The sequence below is a fragment of the Panthera pardus genome, unplaced genomic scaffold, assembly GCF_024362965.1.
Source record: "Panthera pardus isolate Hobbes unplaced genomic scaffold, ASM2436296v1 HiC_scaffold_15, whole genome shotgun sequence".
NCBI lineage: Eukaryota > Metazoa > Chordata > Mammalia > Carnivora > Felidae > Panthera > Panthera pardus.
The window spans coordinates 21,333,439-21,351,124 of record NW_026526710.1 but is presented as its reverse complement, the minus strand read 5'-3'; positions in this window follow the sequence as shown (position 1 = coordinate 21,351,124).

Here is a 17,686-nt window from a genome sequence, read left to right as displayed (position 1 = left end):
TACTCTTTTCATTGCATCCTCTCATGTGACCTACAATTTTGATTTGTCCCAATACTGGTGATGTTAATGTTGGCCAGCGGAGGTAGTATCTGCCAGGTTTCTCGCCTGGAATGTTAACTTTCCACTTTCCAATTAGTATTTTGTGGGGAAGTACTTTGAGACATGTACACATATCCTTTCTCAGACACCCTGTGCCAGGCCACCTCTTCTGCAGATGGTTTGCCCCCCTGCAGGTTCTGAAAACCCACGCTGGGCTATTCTTCCCCTGTACAGATGCCTCCCCACCCTGTCCAGTCTGTGATACTTCATTATTCTCTATCATTCACTTTTCAGGGATGCTCTCACTTGAGCTCCAACACTGTGCAGGGTGACTGTCCCACACGTAATGCCTTCCCCATTCTGTCTAAGCTCCAGCACCTCACTCTGGACCCCCACAACTCCATGCCTCTGTTTCTAGGACTGGAAACTAAAATGTTGGGGATGAGAAAGAAGAAAGGAAGGAAGGGCTCCACAGGTCTTCTTTAATCAACTTGGCAAGCTCTCCAAAGCCGTTTCTCATTGGAATTGCATTGAATCTGCCAACAGTTTGTAAGGGAAGACATTTCTTATACTGATTTTTCCAAACAACTAGTCTTTTAATTGTCTAAGTTTATTCCCCACAATATATTGTTTCTTACTCGAGTGTTTTATCTGCAGATTCCTTTGGATTTGGGTTTGGGGCATGCAGCGACATATAATCTATAAATAGTGGCATTTGGGGTTCTTTCCAATTCCTAGAGCTTTCATTTTTTTTTCTTTCCTACTACAAGAATGACGTTGAGTAAATGTGAGGATAGTGAGTGTTCATGTCTTCTTGAAATTGCAACATGTAAAAGTAGTTTTCTACAACTATGTAGATAGTGGGGTTTTTAAAAGTGTATATCTTTTATCAGTCTCTTAGTTTGCGCTTGCCGTTTACAACAGATCACCATCAACACAGTGTCTTACAGCCACACACATGTATCTCACATTTTTATGGGTCAGAAGCTGAGCAATGGCTTAGCTGGGTCCTTTGTTCAGGTTCTCACAAGGCTGTACCCAAGGTGTCCGCTAGACGGCCCTTCCCCATTTGGGTGCTTCGATGGGGAAGAATCTGCTTCCAAGCCCATTGCGTTTGTTTTTAAGAGAATTTCCTTGTGACTGTATGACTGGACTCATTTCCACAGCTCTTTGCTAGTTGTCGGCTAGTTGGAGGCTTAGGTCCTAAGCGTTCCCAGACACTTGTCTTAGTCCTTTTGGGCTGCTCTAACAAAATGCCATAGGCTTATGAAAAAAATTTTATCTTTCACAGTTCTGGAGGCTGGGAAGTCCAAAATGAAGGCACTGGCAGATTCAGTGTCCAGCGATGGCCTGCTTCCTGGTTCATGGACGCTGGTCTTGCTGCTTGGCGCAGGCCAAGGGAGCTCTCACAGCCCTCCTTTATAAGGGCACTAATCCCATTCATGAGGGCTCCACCTTCATGACTTAATCACTTCCCAAATCGCCCACTTCTAAATACTATCACGTTGAACATGAAGATTTAACACATGAGTTTCGGTGAGTGGGGACACAAATATTCAGCCTAGAGCAAGGCTGTTCCTTGTTCGTGGCCACGTAGACTTCCTCGATATGGCCGCTGAGTTTAGGAGGCCAGCAAGGAGAATGTCACTTCAGAGAAGGCTCAGTCCTCCTCAAAGGGTGTTCACGTGATCAGATCAGGTTTGCCTAGCATAATCCTCCTTTTGGTTGACTTTGAATTAACGGAATTAATTATGTCTGCAACAGTCCTTTACATTTGCCATATTCTAATAGCTAAAGTCAAGTCACAGATCTTAAGAGAAAAGAATTATAAAGAAAAGGTGACAACGCTAAAGGGCAGATATTATGGGGTCACTTAGGGTCTTTCTGCTACAAGTATATTGAGGAAGTTCCCTTATAATACTAGTTTTCTAAGTTTTGTCATGAATGACTATTGAATGCTAACAGATGTTTATTTCACATCTATTGAGATAGGTTTTTTTAACTGTTTATTTTTGAGAGAGACCAAGCAAGCCAGCAGGGGAGGGGCAGAGAGAGAGGGAGACAAGGTCTGAAGCAAGCTCTGCACTGACAGTGGCGAGCCCAATGCGAGCCCCACGTGGGGCTGAAACTCACACACTGTCAGATCATGACCTGAGCCTAAGTTGGATACTTAACCGGCTGAGCTACCCAGGCACCCTGTGATAAGTTTTTAAAATATTTGTGAATGGGGGGAGGGGCCAAGATGGCGGAACACCATGGAAGTTTTGTGCGTGTCTCACACCCATGAAATACAGCCAGGCCAACACGAAACCATCCTACACACCTAGAACACTGATTGGAGGACTAACACAACAATCTGCACAAGCTGAACCACAGAATTCAGCAGGAATTTACCCCAAAAGAATGAGCATGAAGAAACGACAGCCAGGGATTTAACCAACACAGATAGAAGCAAGCTGTCTGACCCAGAATTTAGAATCACGATAATAAGAATATTAGCTGGGGTCCAAAATAGATTAGAACCCCTTTCTGCAGAGATAAAAAAAGTAAAAAATAGCCAGAATGAAATTAAAAATACTACCACTGAGCTGCAATCACGGATGGATGCAGTGGCGGCAAGGAGGGACAAGGCAGAACAGAGAATCCGCGATATAGAGGACAAAGTAATAGGGAATAACGAAGCAGAAAAAAAAGAGGGAGATTAAGGCAAAAGAGCACGATTTATCATTAGAGAAACCAGTGACTCATTAAAAAGGAACAACATCAGAATCATAGGGGTCCCAGAAGCGGACGAGAGAGAGATAGGGGCATTAGGGTAATGTGAGCAAATCATAGAGGAAAACATGTACGAAAGCTGGGGAAAGACACAGACGTCAAAATCCAGGAAGCACAGAGGACCCCCATTAGATTCAACAAAAACCGACCATCAACAAGGCATATCATAGTCAAATTCACAAAATACTCAGGCAAGGAGAGAATCATGAAAGCAGCAAGGGGAAAAAAAAAGTTCCCTAACCTAAAAGGGAAGACAGATCAGGTTTGCAGCAGACCTACCCACAAAAACTTGGCAGGCCAGAAAGCAGTGGCGGGATATATTCAGTGTGCTGAATCAGAAAAATATGCGGGGGCGCCTGGGTGGCTCAGTCGGTTAGGCGTCCGATTTCCGCTCTGGTCGTGATCTCACGGTCTGTGAGTTTGAGCCCCCCGTCAGGCTCTGTGCTGACAGCTCAGAGCCTGGAGCCTGCTTCGGATTCTGTGTCTCCCTCTCTCTCTGCCCCTCCTCTGCTCATGCTGTCTCTCTCTCTCTCTTGCTCTCTTTCTCTGTCAAAAATTAATAAACAAACAAATAAAATAAAAAATAAATGCAGCCAAGAATTCTTTATCCAGCAAGGCTGTCACTCAAAATAGGAGAGAGAGAAAGTTTCCCAGACAAACAAAAATTAAAGGAATTTGTGACCACTAAACCAGCCCTGCAAGAAATTTTAAGGGGGACTTTCTGAGGGAAGAAAAGATGAAAAAAATTACATATACATACATACATATATATACATATACATATATATATATACACAGATACATATATGTATCCGTATATATATACCAAAAGCAACAAAGATTAGAAAGGATCAGAGAACACCACCAGAAACTCCACGTGTACAAGCATCATAATGGCAATAAATTCATATCTTTCAGTACTCACTCTAAATGTCAATGGACTCAATGCTCCAATCAAAAGGCATAGGGTAACAGAACGGATAAGGAAACAAGGTCCATCTATATGCTGTTTCCAGGAGACCCAGTTTAGACCTAAAGACACCTTCAGATTGAAAATAAGGGGATGGAGAACCATCTATCATGCTAATGGTCAACAAAAGAAAGCTAGAGTAGCCATACTTATATCAGACAATCTAGATTTTAAAATGAAGACTGTAGAAAGAGATGCAGAAGGGCATGATGTCATAATCAAGGGGTCTATCCACCAAGAAGACCTGACAATTGTAAACACTTATGCGCCACATGTGACAGCACCCAAATATGTAAATCCATTAATCACAAACATAAAGAAACTCATCGATAGTAATACCATAATAGTAGGAGACTTCAACACCCCACTCACAGCAATGGACAGATCATCTAATCAAGACAATCAACAAGGAAACAATGGCTTTGAATGACACACTGGACCCGATGGACTTAACAGATATATTCAGAACATTTCATCCTAAACCAGCAGAATATACATCCTTCTCCAGTGCACACGGAACGTTCTCCAGAATAGACCATATACTGGGACATAAATCAGCCCTAAGTAAGTACAAAAAGATCGAGATCATACCGTGCATATTTTCAGACCACAACACTATGAAACTCGAAATCAACCACAAGAAACAATTGGGAAAGGTAACGCATACTTGGAGACTGAAGAACATCCTACTAAAGAATGAATGGGCCAACCAAGCAGTGAAAGAGGAAATTGAAAAGTATATGGAAGTCAATGAAAGGGATCACACCACAACCCAAAACCTCTGGGACGCAGCAAAGGTGGTCATAAGAGGAAAATAGATAGCAATCCAGGCCTTCCTAAGAAGGAAGAGAGATCTCAGATATACAACCTAACCTTATGCCTTAAGGAGCTGGAAAAAGAACAGCAAATAAAACCCCAAACCAGCAGAAGACAGGAAATAATAAGGATTACAGCAGAAATCAATGCTATCGAAAGAAACAAACAAACAAACAAACAACCCCACAAAAATACCAGTTGAACAGATCAATCAAGCCAGAATCTGGTGCCTTGAAAGAATTAACAAAATTGATAAACCACTAGCCAGTCTGGTCAAAAAAGAAAAAAAGGGAAGGACCAAAATAAATAAAATCAAGAATGAAAGAGGAGACATCACAACCAACACAGCAGAAATAAAAACAATAATAAGAGAATAGTATGAGCAATTATATGCCAATAAAATGGGTAATCTGAAAGAAATGGACAAATTCCTAGAAACATATACACTACCAACACTGAAACAGGAAGAAATAGAACATTTGAACAGACCCATAACCAGTCAGGAAATCGAATTAGTAATCAAAACTCTGCCAAAAAACAAGAGTCCAGGGTCAGATGGCTTTCCAGGGGGAATTCTCCCAAACATTTAAGGAAGAGTTAGCATCTATTCCATTGAAACTGTTCCAAATCATAGAAATGGAAGGAAACTTGCAAACTCTTTCTATGATGCCAGCATTACCTTGATTCCAAAACCAGACAGAGACCCCACTAAAAAGGAGAACTATAGACCACTTTCCCTGAGGAACATGGATGCAAAAATTCTCAACAAGATATTAGCCAACCGGATCCAACAATACATGAAAAGTATTACTCACCACGACCAAGCGGGATTTATACCTGGGATGCGGGGCTGGTTCAATATCCGCAAAACAATTAACGTGATTCATCACGTCAAGAAAAGAAAGGGCAAGAACCATAGGACCCTCTCAATAGACGCAGAGAAAGCATTTGACAAAACACAGCATCCTTTCTTGATAAAAACCCTCAAGAAAGTAGGGAGAGAAGGAGCATACCTCGAGATCCTAAAAGCCATATATGAACAACCCGACGCTAATATTATCCTCAGTGGGGAAAAATGGGAGAGTCTCCCCCTAAGGTCAGGAACAAGACAGGGATGTCCACTCTCGCCACTGTTACTCAACATAGCATTGGAAGTCTTAGCCTCTGCAATCAGACAACCCAAAGAAATAAAAGGCATCCACATCGGCCAGGAGGAGGTCAAACCTTCCCTCTTCGCAGATGACACGATAATCTATATGGAAAACCTCAAAGATGCCACCACAGAAAGGCTCGAATGGATTCATGAATTCGGCAAAGTTGCAGGATATAAAATCAATGCGCAGAAATCGGTTGCATTCCTATACACCAACAATGAAGCAACAGAAAGAGAAATCAAGGAATTGATCCCATTTACAGTTGCACAAAAAGCCACAAAATACGTGGGAATAAATCTAACCAAAGAGGTGGAAAACGTATGCACTGGAAACTATAGAAAGCTTATGAAAGAAATGGAAGAAGACACAAAAAAATGGAAAAAGTGTCCATGCTCCTGGATAGGAAGAACAAATATTGTTAAAAGGTCGATACTACCCAAAGCAATCTACATGTTCAATGCAATCCCTATCAAAGTAACACCAGCATTCTTTACAGAGCTAGAACATATAATCCTAAAATGTGTATGGAACCAGAAAAGGGCCCGAAGAGCCAAAGCAATCTTGAGAAAGAAAACCAAAGCAGGAGGCATCACAATCCCAGACTTCAAGCTATACTACAAAGCTGTAATCATCAAGACAGTATGGTACTGGCACTAGAACAGACACTCAGATCAATGGAACAGAATACAGAACCCAGACATGGACCCACCAACGTATGGCCAACTGATCTTTCACAGAGCAGGAAAGAATATCCAACGGCGTAAAGACAGTCTCTCCAGCAAGCGGTGCTGGGAAAACTGGACAGCGACATGCAGAAGAATGAACCTGGACCACTTGCTTACGCCATACACAAAAATAAACTCAAAATGGATGGAAGACCTCAATGCAAGACAGGAAGCCATCAAAATCCTCGAGTTGAAAGCAGGCAAAAACCTCTTTGATCTTGGCCGCAGCAACTTCTTATTCAACACGTCTCCGGAGGCAAGGGAAACAAAAGCAAAAATGAACTACTGGGACCTCATCAGACTAAAAGGCTTCTGCACAGCGAAGGAAACAATCAGCAAAACGAAAAGGCAACTGACAGAAGGGGAGAAGGTATTTGCAAATGACATATCAGATAAAGGGTTAGTATCCAAAATCTACCAAGAACGTCTCAAACTCAACACCCAAACAACAAATAATCCCGTGAAGAAATGGGCAAAAGACATGAGTAGACACTTCTCCAAAGAAGACATCCAGATGGCCAACCGACACATGAAAAAATGCTCCACATCACTCATCATCAGGGAACTACAAATCAAAACCACACCAAGCTACCACCTTACGCCTGTCAGAATGGCTCACATTAACAACTCAGGCAACAACAGATGTTGGCGAGGATGTGGAGAAGGAGGATCTCTTTTGCATTGTTGGTGGCACTGCAAGCTGGTGCAGCCACTCTGGAAAACGGTATGGAGTTTCCTCAAAACACGAAAAATAGAACTACCCAACGACCCAGCAATTGCACTACTAGGCATTTATCCACGAGATACAGGTGTGCTGTTTCGAAGGGACACATGCACCCCATGTCTATAGCAGCACTATCAACAATAGCCAAAGTATGCAAAGGAGCCCAAATGTCCATCGATGCATGAAAGGATACAGAAGATGTGGTATCTAGATACAACAGAGTATTCCTTGGCAATCAAAAAGAATGAAATCTTGCCATTTGCACCTACGTGGATGGAACTGGAGGGTATTATGCTACGTGAAATTAGTCAGTCAGAGAAAGACAAAAATCATATGACTTCACTCGTATGAGGACTGTAAGAGACAAAACAGATGAACATAAGGGAAGGGAAACAAACATAATATAAAAACAGGGAGGGGGACAAAACAGAAGAGACTCACCAATATGGAGAACAAACTGAGGGTTGCTGGAGGGGTAGTGGGAGGGGGGATGGGCTAAATGGGCAGGGGCACTAAGGAATCTACTCCTGAAATCATTGTTTCACTCTATGCTAACTAATTTGCATGTAAATGCTAAAAAATAAAAAATTAAACTAAAAAAGTAAAAATAAAAAAATAAAATAAAGTATTTGTTACTGTGGGGAATTACATTATTTGCTCATGTTACACCAACTTTGCATTTCTCAGATTAACTGAATATAGTTGTCATTTCATTCGTTTTTTTTTCATTATTTTATTTTATTTTTTTATGTTTATTTCTGAGAGAGAGAGAGCCTGAGCGTGAGCAGGGGAGGGGCAGAGAGAGAGGGAAACGCGGAATCTGAAGCAGGCTCCAGGCTCTGAGCTGTCAGCACAGAGCCCGACGCAGAGCTCAAACTCACGAACTTCGATATCATGACCTGAGCAGAAGTGGTCACCCAAGTGAGCCACCCAGGTGCCCCTATTTTATTTTCTTTGGGGGAGAGAGAGAGAGAGAGAGCGCAAGCACACAACAAGAGTGGGGGAGGGGGGCAGAGGGAGAGAGAGAGATTCTTAAGCAAGCTCCGGGCTCGATGTGGAGCCAGACACAGGGCTCAATCCCATAACCCTGGACTCCTGACCTGAGCAGAAATCAAGAGTCGCATGCTTAACCCATTGAGACACCCAGGCGCCCCTGGGGGCCTACATTTTCATTTGGCACTGGGCCCCACAAATTCTGTCACTGCAAAGTCCCCACCAGGCCACCTCCCCCCTCCCCTCAATCCCACCCGCACACTAGTCTCCCTCAGAATGAAATGCAAACTCTTCTCTGGGCGCACAGACCCCGCCAAGCTGGTCCTGGAATCTTTGCTGCCCTCCCGACCTCGTCCACAGGGCTCCAGTCACAGTCCCCACCTTTCAGTCGCAGGGTCCTCCCACTGGCTGCTCCTTGGCCTGGAATGTGGCTGCCTGCTCAGAGGGGCCCTCCTGGCCCTCCAGCTACAGCGGCTGTCCCCTGCCTGGGTCTTCTGCTCCCCAGCACTCACAGCGGAAGCTAGCCCGTTCCTTGTTTACCTGTTCATGGTCTGTCTCCCCCACCCACACCCTGGCTCTCAGAATGTCAACAGGAAAGCAGGGTCATCTTAAGCCTATAAGCCTCAGTCACAGGTCACTGGTCTCGGTGGCGCCCTACCCCCAACCTCCTAGGACAAAGCCTGGCCCAGAGCAGCGCTCCCTAAACAACTGTTGCGTGAAGACACACCTTGCCTGAGAAGTGATGACAGACTCTGAGTGCCAAGTACCATCTAGTGTGGGGCGGCAGGCCCGGCCAGTGCAAGCCCAACCTGGCAGGGTGTTCTCCCCTGATCCCAGGCCCAGAGAACCCGCCCGCCCCCGCACCCCGCACTCCCCACCTGGTTCCTTAGTGCCCCTGAGATCAGCACATGGGGTCGGGCAGTGCCAGCCCCTCCCACCAGGCTCCCCCCTCCCCCAGGGGGACAATGTACAGAGGGCCACTTCAGCACGCAGCTTCAGCTCCATCTCTAGCCCACAGGCCTGAGGTGGGGGAGGGGAGGGGAGGGTGTGCCCCAGCCTTCGTCTGTCCTCATGGAGCCTGCTCTAGCACAGGGCCAGAAGGGTGACAGATTCAAGCTGTAGTGGGGAGAGGCTTTGTCCCAGGAGCTGGCCTTGAGGCGTGGGGGGGATGCCCTTGCACAGTGAGGGGATGAGACACATCAAAGAACAGGGTTGGCATGCCGGGTCAGAGGGTGGTCCCCGTGGACCCAGGCAGCAGGAGTGGAGTGGCGCTCCCCCATGTGGACAGGGCACAGTTGCGAGGTGCAGCCCTGCACTCAAGAGGCTAAAGTGCCTGTAGGGTTAAGGGAGAGAGAGGAGCAGACCCGGCGGGGTCTGGGCCAAGCTGCAGGGCAGAGGCCTGGGCACAGAGTCGGCTCCCATTCTGCCTGGGACCCTCTGCCGCAAGACCGGCCACAAAGAACTCGCTCAAATAGTGCTTCCTGAAACCTGAGCTGATAACCCGAGATGTGACCATCCACCCAGTCTCCCAGGCCAGGAGCTCGGCAGTCATCCTGAATCTGGCTTCTCGCTGACCTCGTGCTCCCCATCGCCAGGCATGTCTCTTCCATGCCCAGGTACTTGTCGTCCCACCCGGCCCCCTGTGCCACTGTCCCACGCTGCCTGCGCCACCATCCACGCTCACCTGGACAACAGCAGCAGCCTTGCCAGGGAAGGGGCTCCTGGCTTGAGTCCCACGAGCCAAGCGAAAGCCACATCTGATGCTGCCCCTCTCAGCTTCGAACACCTAATCCCAGGATAAAGTCCAAATCCTCTAGGAGGCTCCAAGTTTCTGTGTAATCTTTCACTCCCTGCCCAGGGAGGCTCAGCTGAACTGCACTTCCCCCAGGCTGAGGAAGGACTGAGCTGCCTCACCCCACACTGGGCGGTGCTGCCCAACTCTCCTGGGGCCCCAGCACAGAGCCTGATGCAAAGGAGGCGCTGACCTTGGCCTCTTGAATGAATAAACGACACCCCCCCTCCGCCCCCAAATCCACACACCTGCACCTGCAGTCAGTGCTGCTGGGCTCTCAGAACTGTTCTGGGGTTCAAAAACGTCTAGTCCTGCCTGGGCAAGGCACACCCCAATGAGGTGGCTCATGTACAGGAACTCGACGGGTCCCCCACAATGGGAGGGAAGTGGTGGAGAGCGGAGACACGGGGAAGGACTCCAGCCTTCCAAGCGCTCTGAGCAGGATGGCTGATCGTCCGGAGGAGACCAGGCAAGGAAGGAGGGGAAACAGGAAGGGATCTCGGTTCCCACCTGGGTGCTCAGTGCCTGGCACCATGCCCGGCTGCTGCTGCCTCAAAGGATGGGCTGGAACCCTGGCTCCAATGCCCCCCGCCCCCAACTCTGGAATCCTGCTCTCATGGAGGCAGAAAAGCAGGGGCTGGTAACGCCGCCTCACAGGGATCTGGGGAAGTGACCAGGCTGCTCCTGGCCCAGATCCTACAGCTCCAGCTCTCTGGGAGCCCGAGCAAGGTCGTCCACCTCCTTCAGGAGAGGTGGCCTGGAGCAGGTGCACCTGGGGAGCCTCCGTGGAGCTGGAACAATGAGCCCTTTCTCTTTTCCCTTCCCAATCCACCTCTGCCCACCCCTGACTTCGAGGGGCCGTGGCACCCTCGGATCAGGACCTGACCGTCTCCACCGGGGGACATTCAAGAAGCCCTCACCAAATGGCACAGGGCACCATGCAGGGCTGTAGGCACCGGGCCCCTGCTCCTTCATATGGAGCCGCCAGTCTGTTCTTGCTCCTCTGATTAGTTAGTCTTTTCCCTCTGCTAGATCCCGAGAGCATTCCGGAAGAGGGCCGCAAGTGCCCAAATGTCCCACTGAGTGTGAGAAAGAAGAGAAAGGAACAGCAGTGACCAGACCATCACCACAAGGGGACAGAGTCATTCAGGAGTCAGGTGGCCAGGGTCCAGGCCTTAGCCGTGCCACTAGCTTGCCGGGAGAGCCTGAGCACCAGGTGAAGTGCTCCATCTTGTCTCACCGTCATGTGACCATTTCACAGAGGGGGAAACTGAGGTTTGGAGAGGGGACGGGACTCGCCCGAGGTCAGGCAGCAGCCAGCTGTGGGGAGGTCCTGGCTCAGCAGAGACCACGTGCGTGCCACTGCAGCTCACCAATGCTCAAGGCCTCCCCGTTCCTGCCGGACCTCAGTTTCCCCCACTGACCACCGGGGGCACAGACTGGATCTTCCAGCTTCCGGCCGACTTGAGTGTTCCAGGTTCTAGAAGGCCCACATTCTAGGTCTGCTGCTCCATCTTCCTCCTCTAAGTTCCGTGATCCCGCTTCTCTGGTCTGGATCACGGGGTTCTACTTTCCAGGTGCTGTGTTCCGGTGCCTGGTCCCCAAGTTCGCCTCTAGAAAGGTCTGCAGCCCAGGCAGGTTCTCCAGCCAACAGGCTTCATTTTCATTCCCTGTATTCTTTCCCAGCCCCCAGCAGTCGGGGCCCAAGGGTCACCACCTGGAGCTCCGGTTCCGTCAGCCCTCGGGGCTGCTTTAGGGCATGAAAATGGTTGGGGAGGCCTGTCCCAGGCCCCAGATCACTGGGCTGAAGGGGATACTGGAGATCATCCTCACAGCTGGGCAGGAACACCCTTCCCCGTGTCTCCAGGACCACGTTTCTGACCACCCCCAGCCCTGCCAGCCTCTGCCCCCACCAGTCCGCACTGCGACAGCCTCCAAGATAGCACTTCCCGAGGACAGAGACCTTGGGTCATGTTTCTTTGGGGTCAGAGCCTAGTACTTCCTTAGTGGGTGTCTGTTAAACACTTGCAGAATAAATCAACCAGGTGTGCCCAGAGTCCCGGCAGGATTACACACTGTCACAGTCTCAAAGACCAGAGTTCACATATGACAGAGATGCTCACGCTGTGTGTGCGTGCAGGTGATGTGCACAAAACACGTGCTCAAAAACACAGACACGTCACACCCTCAAGTCAGCAGATCTGTGCCCCTGGCACGTAGCCTGGGCCCTGGCACTTGGCTGAATAACAGCTGACCGAATGAATGGGTGCTCTGTACTAGGTACATGGGGGAGACGGAGATCGAATCCTCACCCAGGATCAAGGCTCAGCTGTGATTCCAAAGACCATTTCCACGAGGTCGAACTTGACTACATTGTAGGAGGACCCCCTGGAAAGGCACTTTGGGGCCGGAGTCGGTAAGGAAGGCAGTCAACAGTGCTACGCACCCACCTGGGCACACAGATGGAGGTGAAGCAAATAGCCCTAGGGCCACCTCTGGCTGGGAGGGGCAGAGGTCAGCCTGGGGTGGGGTGGGGTGGCTTTCCAGGTGGAGGTGGGAAGGCGAGGGCCCTGAGGCCTAACCCCTACCCCCCCGCGTACCTTCTTGCTGGAATGAGCTATCGATGTACATTTCCTGCCAGCTTTAGGACAGCAAGCATTTTCTCTAAGGAGCTTTGTCCTCCACATGGGAAGACTGAGTGCAGACCTGAGCCCTGGGGACTTTGCTCTCCTAGGCTTCTTCCCATCCCCCCCAGACCTGATCTGGATCCTGCAGACAAATGCTCCAGCTGGGGACCGGAGTGGGGGAGGGGTACGGCCACATAGCCCTGGGCTCTCCTCTTACAAGCCACAAAGGGACTACTAACCACTCCCCAGGGTGCTCTAGGTCAGTCCCAAGGACCTCGGGCCTTCAACATTCCCTCTGTGAAATGGGCATGTTTGGCTAGCTATCTGGCCTCAAGGCTCCCCAGACTGGTCTCCTCTCTGGGCTGCAGGGACAGTCGCCTGAACTGGGCTGCACCTTACAGCTGCTTTCCCTGTCCACTCCACTGGCATCTCAGACCAGGCCCTCAAGTTTTCAGCATCCTGTGGAGCAGCCAGATAGAAATCCTGGCAGGGCAGATCAGCCTGGCCCTTGGGGTGGGAGTCAGGCAGGGCTTCCTGGAGGGGTCTTAAAGGATGAGCCAGCACCTTCCAGGAGAGGAGGGGAAGGCCACTGCAGACAGAGGGATAGCATCTGCAAAGGCCCAGCGGCAGGGCGGGGCGGGGGTGAGGGAGGTGTGTGTGGGGGAAGCCAGCACCTGGATTTCTAGTCTGGGTGGGGTGCTGGTGCATTTTGCCATCCCTACATGCCAGTGCCTGGAGGCAGACCACAGAGTCTGTTACATCCCCCACTGGTGGCTACAGGACCACTGCCCCTACTCAGGTATGGCCCCGAACTTCCGTGACAGCAATAACACGCCAGGCCCCACAGCAGTCCTGGACACCCCTGAGAGGGGTTTGCCTGGGGACCCTTTGGGGCCAGGCTCTGTGGTTGATTGGCTCTGACAGAGGTCATCCCGCACAGACAGAATCCCCCTGACCCATTCCCCTGGACCTCTCGGCCATGGTGGAGGAGCCTCACACCCTCTGCTCTAGTCCTTATGGCAGGTATGACCTTGGACCCGTCACCCACACCCTGTGGGCCTTGGCTCAAAGACTGAAGACTGATCTGGGCTGTTCCAAGGTCCAGATGGGACCAGAGCTGGCTCTGCCTGAACTGACCACAGGGGTCCCCAAACACCTACTATGTGCCAGAGCCCCCAACACTGCCTCTTTGTTTCTCTCTCCCGCCAGCACGGAGGCGGGATCTCTTCCCACCACCGCCCCTTACAGACACAGAAGGCCCCTGGATGCAGGTTTTCTGACGCTGGGATGTGGGCATAGGTGAAAACGTAGAGCCAAACCTCCAAGCCACAGCTGGAACCAACTGAGATAAGGTGTTACTGCTTCATAAATTGTAGAGTACAGACTCATTGATTTTTTTTCGCACAACAGGCAAGGCTCCGTTCTGCAGGACCCCCTCCCAGCTGTGTGACCCTACAAAGTCACCTGTCTACGGCTCAGTTTCCATTGAACGAAATAAGGATTACATCAGCACCCCCTCCCAGGGCTCCTGAGATACTGAAATGAAATCAAGCAAGAAAGCACCAGCCCCACTCCCATCCGAGCCATAAATGAGTTCGGACCATTAATATTCACCGTCCTCAGAGATGGCCCGGAAGGCACCTTCTCCATCTTTTGCCTAAACCGGCCAATCTGCACTGCTTCCGAAAGTGGCTCTCACCTGTCACACGACCCATCACCATTCATTAAGCAGTTAAGAAACAGTCATCAACTGCCTTTTGCATGTTAGGCAAGGTGCCGGCCCCCAGAGAGTGCCTGTGCGCCCAGCCTAGAAGCCCCACCTGTCATGGGCAGCCCTCCCTTGTTCCACCTTCCCCGGCCACCATCGCTCACCCACCACGATTCCCCCAGGCTGTGTGCCAGGCCCGGGCTAGCAAGAGCGGGGCCGCGATCGACCAGTCCAGAGTATTACACAAGCTCTGTGGGGTCTGTGGCCAGCTGGGACCTGTTTCCAGAAGGAAACAGCGGCAGCAGGTGCCTGGATAAAGGCAAATTGGGGCGTGGGGGGTCAGTGTGGTGTGGTGTGTGCAGAGCTGGGTTAGGGTAGCAGGGGGCAGAGGCTGAGAACACAAGTGGGGGCAGGGTCATAGGGATCTGGGTTAAGGGCAAGGGAGTCTCTTAAAGCAGCCTGAACACCACTGGGCCGGGCAGTGATTCTGGGAGTCCACAGGCCTCTGTATCCCCAGGACAACATTTTAAAATCTGGGTTTCCAGCCCCCTCTCCTGCAGTGGGATTCTGACTCAGCAGGGTGTGGCAGGGCCTGGGAAATCTGTATTTTCCCCAAGCCGCCCAGGTGAGGCTACACGGGGCTTCCAGAGGCAGAGCCCCAGGACTATGGGGAAGAAGGGAGTGGCAATCAGGGCCACAAGGAGGGTGGCCTGGAGGCCAGGACACCAGTGACGTGGTTGTCTCGGGCATCCAGGCTTCAGAGACCGTTCCCTTTTGAGTGACTGAGGGGCCTATCTGAGGGGCCCCTTCAGGCTCTGGGGGTCCTACAGGCTGGATACAATCCCAGCCCCGCCACTTCCCGGCCCCCAGGCACCCTCAAACTGCCAAATGGGGAGAATAAGAGTACCTGCTTCAAGGGAAGTTAGCAGGCATAGCTGGGATGATGCAGACAAAGTGCTTGGCCCAGCGCCCAGCACATAGTAAGTGCTCGATATAGCAGCAAATTATCATGACTCAGAGGTCGAGGTGGGGTAGAACAGCCTGGGAAGTCATCCATTATGGGTCTCGGTCAACCAGAATCCTGGAGACTGCCTCTGGCCACCCTCCCTCGCTCCGACCCCCATCTGGGCTGCTGCTTCTGGGAAGTTCCCAGCCTGCTAGGAGAGGGCAACTGGAGGGCAGACCCTAAGGAGGCCCCAGTGTCAGCGCAGACTCTGGCCTCCTGCCTTGGCCCTCACCCTGCCCCTCCCAGGGGATTCCTCCTTCACCAGGAGCCAAAATCTAGAGCCAAACCGGCTCTAAATTCAGAAAGCAACGGAGTAATTAGGGTGTGTGAATGATTATTTCCAACTTTATTTTTCTAGATAAAACGAAAATAAGTGGGCCAACAGGGGAATTTCCACTTGGGGCTGTGCAAGTAAAAGTATTTGGGGACCCCGTTAACTTCCTGGGTTACAGGCAGGGCTGTGGGCCCATGTCAGCCCCACTCTAGACCACAGGAGGGTGGTGCACTACCCTTCTACCATGCCTGCTTTCGGCCCCGCCAAAGCCTCACTTCCACTTCCCTTCTGGCAGGTGTTGCCAAGCAGGGTCCCTGTGACCATCCTTCCATGGTGTGAGGCTGTCCTCTGAAGGGTCTGTCTCCTCCCACAGGGATGAAAAGGGAGGAGGAATGGGTAAAAGAACAGGGATGCTCCCTGGGGCTGAAAGTCATTCACTCACTCATTCATTTTCATTCACTCATTCACTCATTCACTCATTCATTCATTCATTCATTCGAGCTCCTATAGGGTAGGGAACTCACGGCCAAGTGGAACACGCCACAGCAAACACACTGAAGAAAGAGAAGTGGTGCTCTGCCCAGCCCACAGCAAGGAGCCTCCTTGCACAACGAACGGATGCTCAAGCCGAGAGGCAAAGGATGGGTGATCGTTAACAAGACAGAGCCTCCATTCCCCCATCTACAAAAGGGATTATCATGGTACCTCTATCACAGGTTGCTGTACAGATGCAATGTTAGCTACTAATATTTTTATGGGCAGGCAGGGTGCACACGAGAGGGGCTGTAAGGCCAGAGGAACAGCAGAAGGGGAGAAGGGTCTGTGGGATTTGGGGTGGAGGAGGCTTTTGAAGGGTGACAGAGTTTCAGGGCACATAGGAAGAGGTGGGTGGAACAGACATTCAGGCAGAGGGAACAGCATAAGCAAGGAAATAGAATCTGACGTTTGAGACCCGTCTGGACCATTTCTCAGAGCTCTGTCAGGTTAATGCTTGGGATCCAGCTAGGTCCTTCTGTGCAGACAGCCCAAACCAGGCCAAGGTCAAGAGGATCCAGAGCAGAAGTGACGCAGGGTCAGAGGTGCAGAGGTTCCCAGGAAGGGAGGACACCAGTCCTCATTCCCCTCTGCCCTCCATCTCACCACGGGTTACTTATTCAGAGTGGTCTCTTGTCCTGGCCTCAGCCTGTCTGATGCCTCCCTCTCTCAGCTACAGTATGGCCTGGCAGCTCTCCAAGTCTTTGGAGCCTTCTGTCCTTATTCAACCATCATTTATTAAGCACCTACTGAATGCCTGGGTGCTAAAGCTGGCTTGGACCAGCTCCCACTGTGAGATGTTGAAGCTGTTGGTTGGTAGCTTCAAATGGGCCTTGCTGGAAGATTTGCACCATGGAAACCTGCCAACACTGTTGATCAGGTACCTTTTTCTCCCAGAGGGCCTGTTGCCAGCACACCATTGTCCCCTGCCCAAGCAACGGACACAGAAAGGCAGGCCCCCGCCTACAGGGACTCACACACAAAAGGAAGACGATAGCCTACTGGAGCAGGCTGTGTAGTCTTCCAGGAGGCAGGGGTGAACTGGGAGACCCATTCTGGAAAAGGGGGTGTAAATGCCCACTAGAAACTGAACCAAGCTGTTCAAATAGCACTAGTGTGCCTCGTTCCCATTTCAGAAGCAAGGAAACAGAGGCACGGAGAGGCAGAGTCACCAGTCCACGTTCACACAGTAAGAAGTGGCAGAGTTGAGATTTGAACCTGGGCCACTGGATCTGGAGTCCTTGCTTTTCACTTCTGCCCTTGACTGTCCCATGGTGCAATTATTGCATCTCCCAACCCCCCACCCCCCCACCACCGCCCTCCGCCACACACACCCCTAAGCAGCCAGCACAGGGCTACGCAAGACCATGGAGACCCGACTGGTCTTGCTGCCCAACTACATTCCATTCTCCTGGGGCTAAGGTCTGTGTCCTCTCCACCCGGCTGCCCATGACAGTGCCCCTCACAGGAAGATATTGTGTTTGTTGGTCTCAGTGTCTGAAGACCCTTCTGGAAGGGAGCCCTGGTCCCCCATGTGCAGGGCTAGGGC